The sequence below is a fragment of the Engystomops pustulosus genome, chromosome 1 (genome assembly GCF_040894005.1).
Source record: "Engystomops pustulosus chromosome 1, aEngPut4.maternal, whole genome shotgun sequence".
NCBI classification, from domain to species: domain Eukaryota; kingdom Metazoa; phylum Chordata; class Amphibia; order Anura; family Leptodactylidae; genus Engystomops; species Engystomops pustulosus.
The window spans coordinates 172,676,220-172,685,642 of record NC_092411.1 but is presented as its reverse complement, the minus strand read 5'-3'; the positions used below and the strand labels follow the sequence as shown (position 1 = coordinate 172,685,642).

General features: G+C 46.0%; 49 pseudogenes; 36 read left to right on the top strand and 13 right to left on the bottom strand.

Moving 5' to 3' along the window:
• The first annotated feature begins 32 nt into the window (after nt 1-32).
• LOC140094873 (5S ribosomal RNA) lies at nt 33-151 on the top strand (annotated as a pseudogene).
• Nucleotides 152-223: 72 nt separating this feature from the next.
• LOC140111795 (5S ribosomal RNA) lies at nt 224-342 on the top strand (annotated as a pseudogene).
• A 70-nt stretch (nt 343-412) lies between these two features.
• LOC140088202 (5S ribosomal RNA) lies at nt 413-531 on the top strand (annotated as a pseudogene).
• A 70-nt stretch (nt 532-601) lies between these two features.
• Nucleotides 602-720, top strand: LOC140088190 (5S ribosomal RNA; annotated as a pseudogene).
• A 70-nt stretch (nt 721-790) lies between these two features.
• LOC140113082 (5S ribosomal RNA) lies at nt 791-909 on the top strand (annotated as a pseudogene).
• Nucleotides 910-981: 72 nt separating this feature from the next.
• Nucleotides 982-1,100, top strand: LOC140098358 (5S ribosomal RNA; annotated as a pseudogene).
• Nucleotides 1,101-1,170: 70 nt separating this feature from the next.
• On the top strand, nt 1,171-1,289 carry LOC140111784 (5S ribosomal RNA; annotated as a pseudogene).
• Nucleotides 1,290-1,359: 70 nt separating this feature from the next.
• LOC140106541 (5S ribosomal RNA) lies at nt 1,360-1,478 on the top strand (annotated as a pseudogene).
• A 70-nt stretch (nt 1,479-1,548) lies between these two features.
• Nucleotides 1,549-1,667, top strand: LOC140104303 (5S ribosomal RNA; annotated as a pseudogene).
• A 70-nt stretch (nt 1,668-1,737) lies between these two features.
• On the top strand, nt 1,738-1,856 carry LOC140107029 (5S ribosomal RNA; annotated as a pseudogene).
• A 70-nt stretch (nt 1,857-1,926) lies between these two features.
• LOC140113080 (5S ribosomal RNA) lies at nt 1,927-2,045 on the top strand (annotated as a pseudogene).
• Nucleotides 2,046-2,117: 72 nt separating this feature from the next.
• LOC140106538 (5S ribosomal RNA) lies at nt 2,118-2,236 on the top strand (annotated as a pseudogene).
• A 70-nt stretch (nt 2,237-2,306) lies between these two features.
• On the top strand, nt 2,307-2,425 carry LOC140088179 (5S ribosomal RNA; annotated as a pseudogene).
• Nucleotides 2,426-2,495: 70 nt separating this feature from the next.
• Nucleotides 2,496-2,614, top strand: LOC140102787 (5S ribosomal RNA; annotated as a pseudogene).
• Nucleotides 2,615-2,684: 70 nt separating this feature from the next.
• LOC140103853 (5S ribosomal RNA) lies at nt 2,685-2,803 on the top strand (annotated as a pseudogene).
• A 70-nt stretch (nt 2,804-2,873) lies between these two features.
• On the top strand, nt 2,874-2,992 carry LOC140111775 (5S ribosomal RNA; annotated as a pseudogene).
• A 70-nt stretch (nt 2,993-3,062) lies between these two features.
• LOC140106531 (5S ribosomal RNA) lies at nt 3,063-3,181 on the top strand (annotated as a pseudogene).
• Nucleotides 3,182-3,251: 70 nt separating this feature from the next.
• Nucleotides 3,252-3,370, top strand: LOC140112028 (5S ribosomal RNA; annotated as a pseudogene).
• Nucleotides 3,371-3,440: 70 nt separating this feature from the next.
• On the top strand, nt 3,441-3,559 carry LOC140107018 (5S ribosomal RNA; annotated as a pseudogene).
• Nucleotides 3,560-3,629: 70 nt separating this feature from the next.
• Nucleotides 3,630-3,748, top strand: LOC140113079 (5S ribosomal RNA; annotated as a pseudogene).
• Nucleotides 3,749-3,820: 72 nt separating this feature from the next.
• LOC140106527 (5S ribosomal RNA) lies at nt 3,821-3,939 on the top strand (annotated as a pseudogene).
• Nucleotides 3,940-4,009: 70 nt separating this feature from the next.
• Nucleotides 4,010-4,128, top strand: LOC140088168 (5S ribosomal RNA; annotated as a pseudogene).
• A 70-nt stretch (nt 4,129-4,198) lies between these two features.
• LOC140102776 (5S ribosomal RNA) lies at nt 4,199-4,317 on the top strand (annotated as a pseudogene).
• A 70-nt stretch (nt 4,318-4,387) lies between these two features.
• On the top strand, nt 4,388-4,506 carry LOC140088157 (5S ribosomal RNA; annotated as a pseudogene).
• A 70-nt stretch (nt 4,507-4,576) lies between these two features.
• On the top strand, nt 4,577-4,695 carry LOC140111764 (5S ribosomal RNA; annotated as a pseudogene).
• Nucleotides 4,696-4,765: 70 nt separating this feature from the next.
• On the top strand, nt 4,766-4,884 carry LOC140102754 (5S ribosomal RNA; annotated as a pseudogene).
• A 72-nt stretch (nt 4,885-4,956) lies between these two features.
• LOC140102743 (5S ribosomal RNA) lies at nt 4,957-5,075 on the top strand (annotated as a pseudogene).
• Nucleotides 5,076-5,145: 70 nt separating this feature from the next.
• LOC140113477 (5S ribosomal RNA) lies at nt 5,146-5,264 on the top strand (annotated as a pseudogene).
• Nucleotides 5,265-5,336: 72 nt separating this feature from the next.
• LOC140088146 (5S ribosomal RNA) lies at nt 5,337-5,455 on the top strand (annotated as a pseudogene).
• Nucleotides 5,456-5,527: 72 nt separating this feature from the next.
• Nucleotides 5,528-5,646, top strand: LOC140102732 (5S ribosomal RNA; annotated as a pseudogene).
• A 70-nt stretch (nt 5,647-5,716) lies between these two features.
• On the top strand, nt 5,717-5,835 carry LOC140088124 (5S ribosomal RNA; annotated as a pseudogene).
• A 72-nt stretch (nt 5,836-5,907) lies between these two features.
• LOC140088113 (5S ribosomal RNA) lies at nt 5,908-6,026 on the top strand (annotated as a pseudogene).
• Nucleotides 6,027-6,098: 72 nt separating this feature from the next.
• LOC140088091 (5S ribosomal RNA) lies at nt 6,099-6,217 on the top strand (annotated as a pseudogene).
• Nucleotides 6,218-6,287: 70 nt separating this feature from the next.
• On the top strand, nt 6,288-6,406 carry LOC140113465 (5S ribosomal RNA; annotated as a pseudogene).
• A 72-nt stretch (nt 6,407-6,478) lies between these two features.
• On the top strand, nt 6,479-6,597 carry LOC140103800 (5S ribosomal RNA; annotated as a pseudogene).
• A 72-nt stretch (nt 6,598-6,669) lies between these two features.
• On the top strand, nt 6,670-6,788 carry LOC140087969 (5S ribosomal RNA; annotated as a pseudogene).
• A 213-nt stretch (nt 6,789-7,001) lies between these two features.
• Nucleotides 7,002-7,120, bottom strand: LOC140087848 (5S ribosomal RNA; annotated as a pseudogene).
• Nucleotides 7,121-7,190: 70 nt separating this feature from the next.
• Nucleotides 7,191-7,309, bottom strand: LOC140112759 (5S ribosomal RNA; annotated as a pseudogene).
• A 72-nt stretch (nt 7,310-7,381) lies between these two features.
• LOC140106354 (5S ribosomal RNA) lies at nt 7,382-7,500 on the bottom strand (annotated as a pseudogene).
• A 72-nt stretch (nt 7,501-7,572) lies between these two features.
• Nucleotides 7,573-7,691, bottom strand: LOC140087726 (5S ribosomal RNA; annotated as a pseudogene).
• A 70-nt stretch (nt 7,692-7,761) lies between these two features.
• LOC140087605 (5S ribosomal RNA) lies at nt 7,762-7,880 on the bottom strand (annotated as a pseudogene).
• Nucleotides 7,881-7,952: 72 nt separating this feature from the next.
• On the bottom strand, nt 7,953-8,071 carry LOC140087494 (5S ribosomal RNA; annotated as a pseudogene).
• A 72-nt stretch (nt 8,072-8,143) lies between these two features.
• LOC140087372 (5S ribosomal RNA) lies at nt 8,144-8,262 on the bottom strand (annotated as a pseudogene).
• Nucleotides 8,263-8,332: 70 nt separating this feature from the next.
• Nucleotides 8,333-8,451, bottom strand: LOC140113022 (5S ribosomal RNA; annotated as a pseudogene).
• Nucleotides 8,452-8,523: 72 nt separating this feature from the next.
• Nucleotides 8,524-8,642, bottom strand: LOC140109082 (5S ribosomal RNA; annotated as a pseudogene).
• A 70-nt stretch (nt 8,643-8,712) lies between these two features.
• LOC140095480 (5S ribosomal RNA) lies at nt 8,713-8,831 on the bottom strand (annotated as a pseudogene).
• Nucleotides 8,832-8,901: 70 nt separating this feature from the next.
• LOC140103983 (5S ribosomal RNA) lies at nt 8,902-9,020 on the bottom strand (annotated as a pseudogene).
• A 70-nt stretch (nt 9,021-9,090) lies between these two features.
• On the bottom strand, nt 9,091-9,209 carry LOC140106521 (5S ribosomal RNA; annotated as a pseudogene).
• A 72-nt stretch (nt 9,210-9,281) lies between these two features.
• LOC140113078 (5S ribosomal RNA) lies at nt 9,282-9,400 on the bottom strand (annotated as a pseudogene).
• Nucleotides 9,401-9,423: the final 23 nt, after the last annotated feature.

Sequence of the window (9,423 nt, the reverse complement as noted above, 5' to 3'; positions counted from 1 at the left end):
TAGTAAAAGAAGGTTCAAATTGAACAGCTGCTGTCAACGGCCATTCTAAGCTGAATGTGCCTGCTCTCGTCAGATCGCAGCAGCAATGCAGCTTAAGGCTTGGCAAGTACCAGCATGGGAGACTGGCTGGGAAACCCAAGTTCCGTTGACCTTTTTGAACCTTAAAATTGTATTAGTTTCTCTGTCAAAGATGGTAAAAGAAGGTTCAAATTGAACAGCTGCTGTCAACGGCCATTCTAAGCTGAATGTGCCTGCTCTCGTCAGATCGCAGCAGCAATGCAGCTTAAGGTTTGGCAAGTACCAGATTGGGAGACTGGCTGGGAATCCCAAGATCCGTTGACCTTTTTGAACCTGAAAATTGTGTTAGTTTCTCTATGAGATAGTAAAAGAAGGTTCAAATTGAACAGCTGCTGTCAACGGCCATTCTAAGCTGAATGTGCCTGCTCTCGTCAGATCGCAGCAGCAATGCAGCTTAAGGCTTGGCAAGTACCAGCATGGGAGACTGGCTGGGAATCCCAAGTTCCGTTGACCTTTTTGAACCTGAAAATTGTGTTAGTTTCTCTATGAGATAGTAAAAGAAGGTTCAAATTGAACAGCTGCTGTCAACGGCCATTCTAAGCTGAATGTGCCTGCTCTCGTCAGATCGCAGCAGCAATGCAGCTTAAGGCTTGGCAAGTACCAGCATGGGAGACTGGCTGGGAATCCCAAGTTCCGTTGACCTTTTTGAACCTGAAAATTGTGTTAGTTTCTCTATGAGATAGTAAAAGAAGGTTCAAATTGAACAGCTGCTGTCAACGGCCATTCTAAGCTCAATGTGCCTGCTCTCATCAGATCGCAACAGCAATGCAGCTTAAGGCTTGGCAAGTACCAGCATGGGAGTCTGGCTGGGAATCCCAAGTTCCGTTGACCTTTTTGAACCTGAAAATTGTATTAGTTTCTCTGTCAAAGATGGTAAAAGAAGGTTCAAATTGAACAGCTGCTGTCAACGGCCATTCTAAGCTGAATGTACCTGCTCTCGTCAGATCGCAGCAGCAATGCAGCCTAAGGCTTGGCAAGTACCAGCATGGGAGACTGGCTGGGAATCCCAAGTTCCGTTGACCTTTTTGAACCTGAAAATTGTGTTAGTTTCTCTATGAGATAGTAAAAGAAGGTTCAAATTGAACAGCTGCTGTCAACGGCCATTCTAAGCTGAATGTGCCTGCTCTCGTCAGATCGCAGCAGCAATGCAGCTTAAGGTTTGGCAAGTACCAGATTGGGAGACTGGCTGGGAATCCCAAGATCCGTTGACCTTTTTGAACCTGAAAATTGTGTTAGTTTCTCTATGAGATAGTAAAAGAAGGTTCAAATTGAACAGCTGCTGTCAACGGCCATTCTAAGGTGAATGTGCCTGCTCTCGTCAGATCGCAGCAGCAATGCAGCTTAAGGCTTGGCAAGTACCAGCATGGGAGACTGGCTGGGAATCCCAAGTTCCGTTGACCTTTTTGAACCTTAAAATTGTGTTAGTTTCTCTACGAGATAGTAAAAGAAGGTTCAAATTGAACAGCTGCTGTCAACGGCCATTCTAAGCTGAATGTGCCTGCTCTCGTCAGATCGCAGCAGCAATGCAGCTTAAGGCTTGGCAAGTACCAGCATGGGAGACTGGCTGGGAATCGCAAGTTCCGTTGACCTTTTTGAACCTGAAAATTGTGTTAGTTTCTCTATGAGATAGTAAAAGAAGGTTCAAATTGAACAGCTGCTGTCAACAGCCATTCTAAGCTGAATGTGCCTGCTCTCGTCAGATCGCAGCAGCAATGCAGCTTAAGGCTTGGCAAGTACCAGCATGGGAGACTGGCTGGGAATCCCAAGTTCCGTTGACCTTTTTGAACCTGAAAATTGTGTTAGTTTCTCTATGAGATAGTAAAAGAAGGTTCAAATTGAACAGCTGCTGTCAACGGCCATTCTAAGCTCAATGTGCCTGCTCTCATCAGATCGCAACAGCAATGCAGCTTAAGGCTTGGCAAGTACCAGCATGGGAGTCTGGCTGGGAATCCCAAGTTCCGTTGACCTTTTTGAACCTGAAAATTGTATTAGTTTCTCTGTCAAAGATGGTAAAAGAAGGTTCAAATTGAACAGCTGCTGTCAACGGCCATTCTAAGGTGAATGTGCCTGCTCTCGTCAGATCGCAGCAGCAATGCAGCTTAAGGCTTGGCAAGTACCAGCATGGGAGACTGGCTGGGAATCCCAAGTTCCGTTGACCTTTTTGAACCTGAAAATTGTGTTAGTTTCTCTATGAGATAGTAAAAGAAGGTTCAAATTGAACAGCTGCTGTCAACGGCCATTCTAAGCTGAATGTGCCTGCTCTCGTCAGATCGCAGCAGCAATGCAGCTTAAGGCTTGGCAAGTACCAGCATGGGAGACTGGCTGGGAATCCCAAGTTCCGTTGACCTTTTTGAACCTGAAAATTGTGTTAGTTTCTCTATGAGACAGTAAAAGAAGGTTCAAATTGAACAGCTGCTGTCAACGGCCATTCTAAGCTGAATGTGCCTGCTCTCGTGAGATCGCAGCAGCAATGCAGCTTAAGGCTTGGCAAGTACCAGCATGGGAGACTGGCTGGGAATCCCAAGTTCCGTTGACCTTTTTGAACCTTAAAATTGTGTTAGTTTCTCTATGAGATAGTAAAAGAAGGTTCAAATTGAACAGCTGCTGTCAACGGCCATTCTAAGCTGAATGTGCCTGCTCTCGTCAGATCGCAGCAGCAATGCAGCTTAAGGCTTGGCAAGTACCAGCATGGGAGACTGGCTGGGAATCCCAAGTTCCGTTTACCTTTTTGAACCTGAAAATTGTGTTAGTTTCTCTATGAGATAGTAAAAGAAGGTTCAAATTGAACAGCTGCTGTCAACGGCCATTCTAAGCTGAATGTGCCTGCTCTCGTCAGATCGCAGCAGCAATGCAGCTTAAGGTTTGGCAAGTACCAGATTGGGAGACTGGCTGGGAATCCCAAGATCCGTTGACCTTTTTGAACCTGAAAATTGTGTTAGTTTCTCTATGAGATAGTAAAAGAAGGTTCAAATTGAACAGCTGCTGTCAACGGCCATTCTAAGGTGAATGTGCCTGCTCTCGTCAGATCGCAGCAGCAATGCAGCTTAAGGCTTGGCAAGTACCAGCATGGGAGACTGGCTGGGAATCCCAAGTTCCGTTGACCTTTTTGAACCTGAAAATTGTGTTAGTTTCTCTATGAGATAGTAAAAGAAGGTTCAAATTGAACAGCTGCTGTCAACGGCCATTCTAAGCTGAATGTGCCTGCTCTCGTGAGATCGCAGCAGCAATGCAGCTTAAGGCTTGGCAAGTACCAGCATGGGAGACTGGCTGGGAATCGCAAGTTCCGTTGACCTTTTTGAACCTGAAAATTGTGTTAGTTTCTCTATGAGATAGTAAAAGAAGGTTCAAATTGAACAGCTGCTGTCAACAGCCATTCTAAGCTGAATGTGCCTGCTCTCGTCAGATCGCAGCAGCAATGCAGCTTAAGGCTTGGCAAGTACCAGCATGGGAGACTGGCTGGGAATCCCAAGTTCCGTTGACCTTTTTGAACCTGAAAATTGTGTTAGTTTCTCTATGAGATAGTAAAAGAAGGTTCAAATTGAACAGCTGCTGTCAACGGCCATTCTAAGCTCAATGTGCCTGCTCTCATCAGATCGCAACAGCAATGCAGCTTAAGGCTTGGCAAGTACCAGCATGGGAGTCTGGCTGGGAATCCCAAGTTCCGTTGACCTTTTTGAACCTGAAAATTGTATTAGTTTCTCTGTCAAAGATGGTAAAAGAAGGTTCAAATTGAACAGCTGCTGTCAACGGCCATTCTAAGGTGAATGTGCCTGCTCTCGTCAGATCGCAGCAGCAATGCAGCTTAAGGCTTGGCAAGTACCAGCATGGGAGACTGGCTGGGAATCCCAAGTTCCGTTGACCTTTTTGAACCTGAAAATTGTGTTAGTTTCTCTATGAGATAGTAAAAGAAGGTTCAAATTGAACAGCTGCTGTCAACGGCCATTCTAAGCTGAATGTGCCTGCTCTCGTCAGATCGCAGCAGCAATGCAGCTTAAGGCTTGGCAAGTACCAGCATGGGAGACTGGCTGGGAATCCCAAGTTCCGTTGACCTTTTTGAACCTGAAAATTGTGTTAGTTTCTCTATGAGACAGTAAAAGAAGGTTCAAATTGAACAGCTGCTGTCAACGGCCATTCTAAGCTGAATGTGCCTGCTCTCGTGAGATCGCAGCAGCAATGCAGCTTAAGGCTTGGCAAGTACCAGCATGGGAGACTGGCTGGGAATCCCAAGTTCCGTTGACCTTTTTGAACCTTAAAATTGTGTTAGTTTCTCTATGAGATAGTAAAAGAAGGTTCAAATTGAACAGCTGCTGTCAACGGCCATTCTAAGCTGAATGTGCCTGCTCTCGTCAGATCGCAGCAGCAATGCAGCTTAAGGCTTGGCAAGTACCAGCATGGGAGACTGGCTGGGAATCCCAAGTTCCGTTGACCTTTTTGAACCTGAAAATTGTGTTAGTTTCTCTATGAGATAGTAAAAGAAGGTTCAAATTGAACAGCTGCTGTCAACGGCCATTCTAAGCTGAATGTGCCTGCTCTCGTCAGATCGCAGCAGCAATGCAGCTTAAGGTTTGGCAAGTACCAGATTGGGAGACTGGCTGGGAATCCCAAGATCCGTTGACCTTTTTGAACCTGAAAATTGTGTTAGTTTCTCTATGAGATAGTAAAAGAAGGTTCAAATTGAACAGCTGCTGTCAACGGCCATTCTAAGCTGAATGTGCCTGCTCTCGTGAGATCGCAGCAGCAATGCAGCTTAAGGCTTGGCAAGTACCAGCATGGGAGACTGGCTGGGAATCCCAAGTTCCGTTGACCTTTTTGAACCTGAAAATTGTGTTAGTTTCCCTGTCAAAGATGGTAAAAGAAGGTTCAAATTGAACAGCTGCTGTCAACGGCCATTCTAAGCTGAATGTGCCTGCTCTCGTGAGATCGCAGCAGCAATGCAGCTTAAGGCTTGGCAAGTACCAGCATGGGAGACTGGCTGGGAATCCCAAGTTCCGTTGACCTTATTGAACCTGAAAATTGTGTTAGTTTCTCTATGAGATAGTAAAAGAAGGTTCAAATTGAACAGCTGCTGTCAACGGCCATTCTAAGCTGAATGTACCTGCTCTCGTCAGATCGCAGCAGCAATGCAGCTTAAGGCTTGGCAAGTACCAGCATGGGAGACTGGCTGGGAATCCCAAGTTCCGTTGACCTTTTTGAACCTGAAAATTGTGTTAGTTTCTCTGTCAAAGATGGTAAAAGAAGGTTCAAATTGAACAGCTGCTGTCAACGGCCATTCTAAGCTGAATGTGCCTGCTCTCGTCAGATCGCAGCAGCAATGCAGCTTAAGGCTTGGCAAGTACCAGCATGGGAGACTGGCTGGGAATCCCAAGTTCCGTTGACCTTTTTGAACCTGAAAATTGTGTTAGTTTCCCTGTCAAAGATGGTAAAAGAAGGTTCAAATTGAACAGCTGCTGTCAACGGCCATTCTAAGCTGAATGTGCCTGCTCTCGTGAGATCGCAGCAGCAATGCAGCTTAAGGCTTGGCAAGTACCAGCATGGGAGACTGGCTGGGAATCCCAAGTTCCGTTGACCTTTTTGAACCTGAAAATTGTGTTAGTTTCTCTATGAGATAGTAAAAGAAGGTTCAAATTGAACAGCTGCTGTCAACGGCCATTCTAAGCTGAATGTGCCTGCTCTCGTCAGATCGCAGCAGCAATGCAGCTTAAGGCTTGGCAAGTACCAGCATGGGAGACTGGCTGGGAATCCCAAGTTCCGTTGACCTTTTTGAACCTGAAAATTTTGTTAGTTTCTCTGTCAAAGATGGTAAAAGAAGGTTCAAATTGAACAGCTGCTGTCAACGGCCATTCTAAGCTGAATGTGCCTGCTCTCGTCAGATCGCAGCAGCAATGCAGCTTAAGGCTTGGCAAGTACCAGCATGGGAGACTGGCTGGGAATCCCAAGTTCCGTTGACCTTTTTGAACCTGAAAATTGTGTTAGTTTCCCTGTCAAAGATGGTAAAAGAAGGTTAAAATTGAACAGCTGCTGTCAACGGCCATTCTAAGCTGAATGTGCCTGCTCTCGTCAGATCGCAGCAGCAATGCAGCTTAAGGCTTGGCAAGTACCAGCATGGGAGACTGGCTGGGAATCCCAAGTTCCGTTGACCTTATTGAACCTGAAAATTGTGTTAGTTTCTCTATGAGATAGTAAAAGAAGGTTCAAATTGAACAGCTGCTGTCAACGGCCATTCTAAGCTGAATGTACCTGCTCTCGTCAGATCGCAGCAGCAATGCAGCTTAAGGCTTGGCAAGTACCAGCATGGGAGACTGGCTGGGAATCCCAAGTTCCGTTGACCTTTTTGAACCTGAAAATTGTGTTAGTTTCTCTGTCAAAGATGGTAAAAGAAGGTTCAAATTGAACAGCTGCTGTCAACGGCCATTCTAAGCTGAATGTGCCTGCTCTCGTGAGATCGCAGCAGCAATGCAGCTTAAGGCTTGGCAAGTACCAGCATGGGAGACTGGCTGGGAAACCCAAGTTCCGTTGACCTTTTTGAACCTTAAAATTGTATTAGTTTCTCTGTCAAAGATGGTAAAAGAAGGTTCAAATTGAACAGCTGCTGTCAACGGCCATTCTAAGCTGAATGTGCCTGCTCTCGTCAGATCGCAGCAGCAATGCAGCTTAAGGCTTGGCAAGTACCAGCATGGGAGACTGGCTGGGAATCCCAAGTTCCGTTGACCTTTTTGAACCTGAAAATTGTGTTAGTTTCTCTATGAGATAGTAAAAGAAGGTTCAAATTGAACAGCTGCTGTCAACGGCCATTCTAAGCTGAATGTGCCTGCTCTCGTCAGATCGCAGCAGCAATGCAGCTTAAGGCTTGGCAAGTACCAGCATGGGAGTCTGGCTGGGAATCCCAAGTTCCAAGAAACTAACACAATTTTCAGGTTCAAAAAGGTCAACGGAACTTGGGATTCCCAGCCAGTCTCCCATGCTGGTACTTGCCAAGCCTTAAGCTGCATTGCTGCTGCGATCTGACGAGAGCAGGCACATTCAGCTTAGAATGGCCGTTGACAGCAGCTGTTCAATTTGAACCTTCTTTTACTATCTCATAGAGAAACTAACACAATTTTCAGGTTCAAAAAGGTCAACGGAACTTGGGATTCCCAGCCAGTCTCCCATGCTGGTACTTGCCAAGCCTTAAGCTGCATTGCTGCTGCGATCTCACGAGAGCAGGCACATTCACCTTAGAATGGCCGTTGACAGCAGCTGTTCAATTTGAACCTTCTTTTACCATCTTTGACAGAGAAACTAATACAATTTTCAGGTTCAAAAAGGTCAACGGAACTTGGGATTCCCAGCCAGACTCCCATGCTGGTACTTGCCAAGCCTTAAGCTGCATTGCTGTTGCGATCTGATGAGAGCAGGCACATTCAGCTTAGAATGGCCGTTGACAGCAGCTGTTCAATTTGAACCTTCTTTTACCATCTTTGACAGGGAAACTAACACAATTTTCAGGTTCAAAAAGGTCAACGGAACTTGGGATTCCCAGCCAGTCTCCCATGCTGGTACTTGCCAAGCCTTAAGCTGCATTGCTGCTGCGATCTGACGAGAGCAGGCACATTCAGCTTAGAATGGCCGTTGACAGCAGCTGTTCAATTTGAACCTTCTTTTACTATCTCATAGAGAAACTAACACAATTTTCAGGTTCAAAAAGGTCAACGGAACTTGGGATTCCCAGCCAGTCTCCCATGCTGGTACTTGCCAAGCCTTAAGCTGCATTGCTGCTGCGATCTGACGAGAGCAGGCACATTCAGCTTAGAATGGCCGTTGACAGCAGCTGTTCAATTTGAACCTTCTTTTACCATCTTTGACAGGGAAACTAACACAATTTTCAGGTTCAAAAAGGTCAACGGAACTTGGGATTCCCAGCCAGTCTCCCATGCTGGTACTTGCCAAGCCTTAAGCTGCATTGCTGCTGCGATCTGACGAGAGCAGGCACATTCAGCTTAGAATGGCCGTTGACAGCAGCTGTTCAATTTGAACCTTCTTTTACCATCTTTGACAGAGAAACTAACACAATTTTCAGGTTCAAAAAGGTCAACGGAACTTGGGATTCCCAGCCAGTCTCCCATGCTGGTACTTGCCAAGCCTTAAGCTGCATTGCTGCTGCGATCTGACGAGAGCAGGCACATTCAGCTTAGAATGGCCGTTGACAGCAGCTGTTCAATTTGAACCTTCTTTTACTATCTCATAGAGAAACTAACACAATTTTCAGGTTCAAAAAGGTCAACGGAACTTGGGATTCCCAGGCAGTCTCGCATGCTGGTACTTGCCAAGCCTTAAGCTGCATTGCTGCTGCGATCTGACGAGAGCAGGCACATTCACCTTAGAATGGCCGTTGACAGCAGCTGTTCAATTTGAACCTTCTTTTACCATCTTTGACAGAGAAACTAATAAAATTTTCAGGTTCAATAAGGTCAACGGAACTTGGGATTCCCAGCCAGACTCCCATGCTGGTACTTGCCAAGCCTTAAGCTGCATTGCTGCTGCGATCTGATGAGAGCAGGCACATTGAGCTTAGAATGGCCGTTGACAGCAGCTGTTTAATTTGAACCTTCTTTTACTATCTCATAGAGAAACTAACACAATTTTCAGGTTCAAAAAGGTCAACGGAACTTGGGATTCCCAGCCAGTCTCCCAATCTGGTACTTGCCAAGCCTTAAGCTGCATTGCTGCTGCGATCTGACGAGAGCAGGCACATTCAGCTTAGAATGGCCGTTGACAGCAGCTGTTCAATTTGAACCTTCTTTTACTGTCTCATAGAGAAACTAACACAATTTTCAGGTTCAAAAAGGTCAACGGAACTTGGGATTCCCAGCCAGTCTCCCATGCTGGTACTTGCCAAACCTTAAGCTGCATTGCTGCTGCGATCTGACGAGAGCAGGCACATTCAGCTTAGAATGGCCGTTGACAGCAGCTGTTCAATTTGAACCTTCTTTTACTATCTCATAGAGAAACTAACACAATTTTCAGGTTCAAAAAGGTCAACGGAACTTGGGATTCCCAGCCAGTCTCCCATGCTGGTACTTGCCAAGCCTTAAGCTGCATTGCTGCTGCGATCTGACGAGAGCAGGCACATTCACCTTAGAATGGCCGTTGACAGCAGCTGTTCAATTTGAACCTTCTTTTACCATCTTTGACAGAGAAACTAATACAATTTTCAGGTTCAAAAAGGTCAACGGAACTTGGGATTCCCAGCCAGACTCCCATGCTGGTACTTGCCAAGCCTTAAGCTGCATTGCTGTTGCGATCTGATGAGAGCAGGCACATTGAGCTTAGAATGGCCGTTGACAGCAGCTGTTCAATTTGAACCTT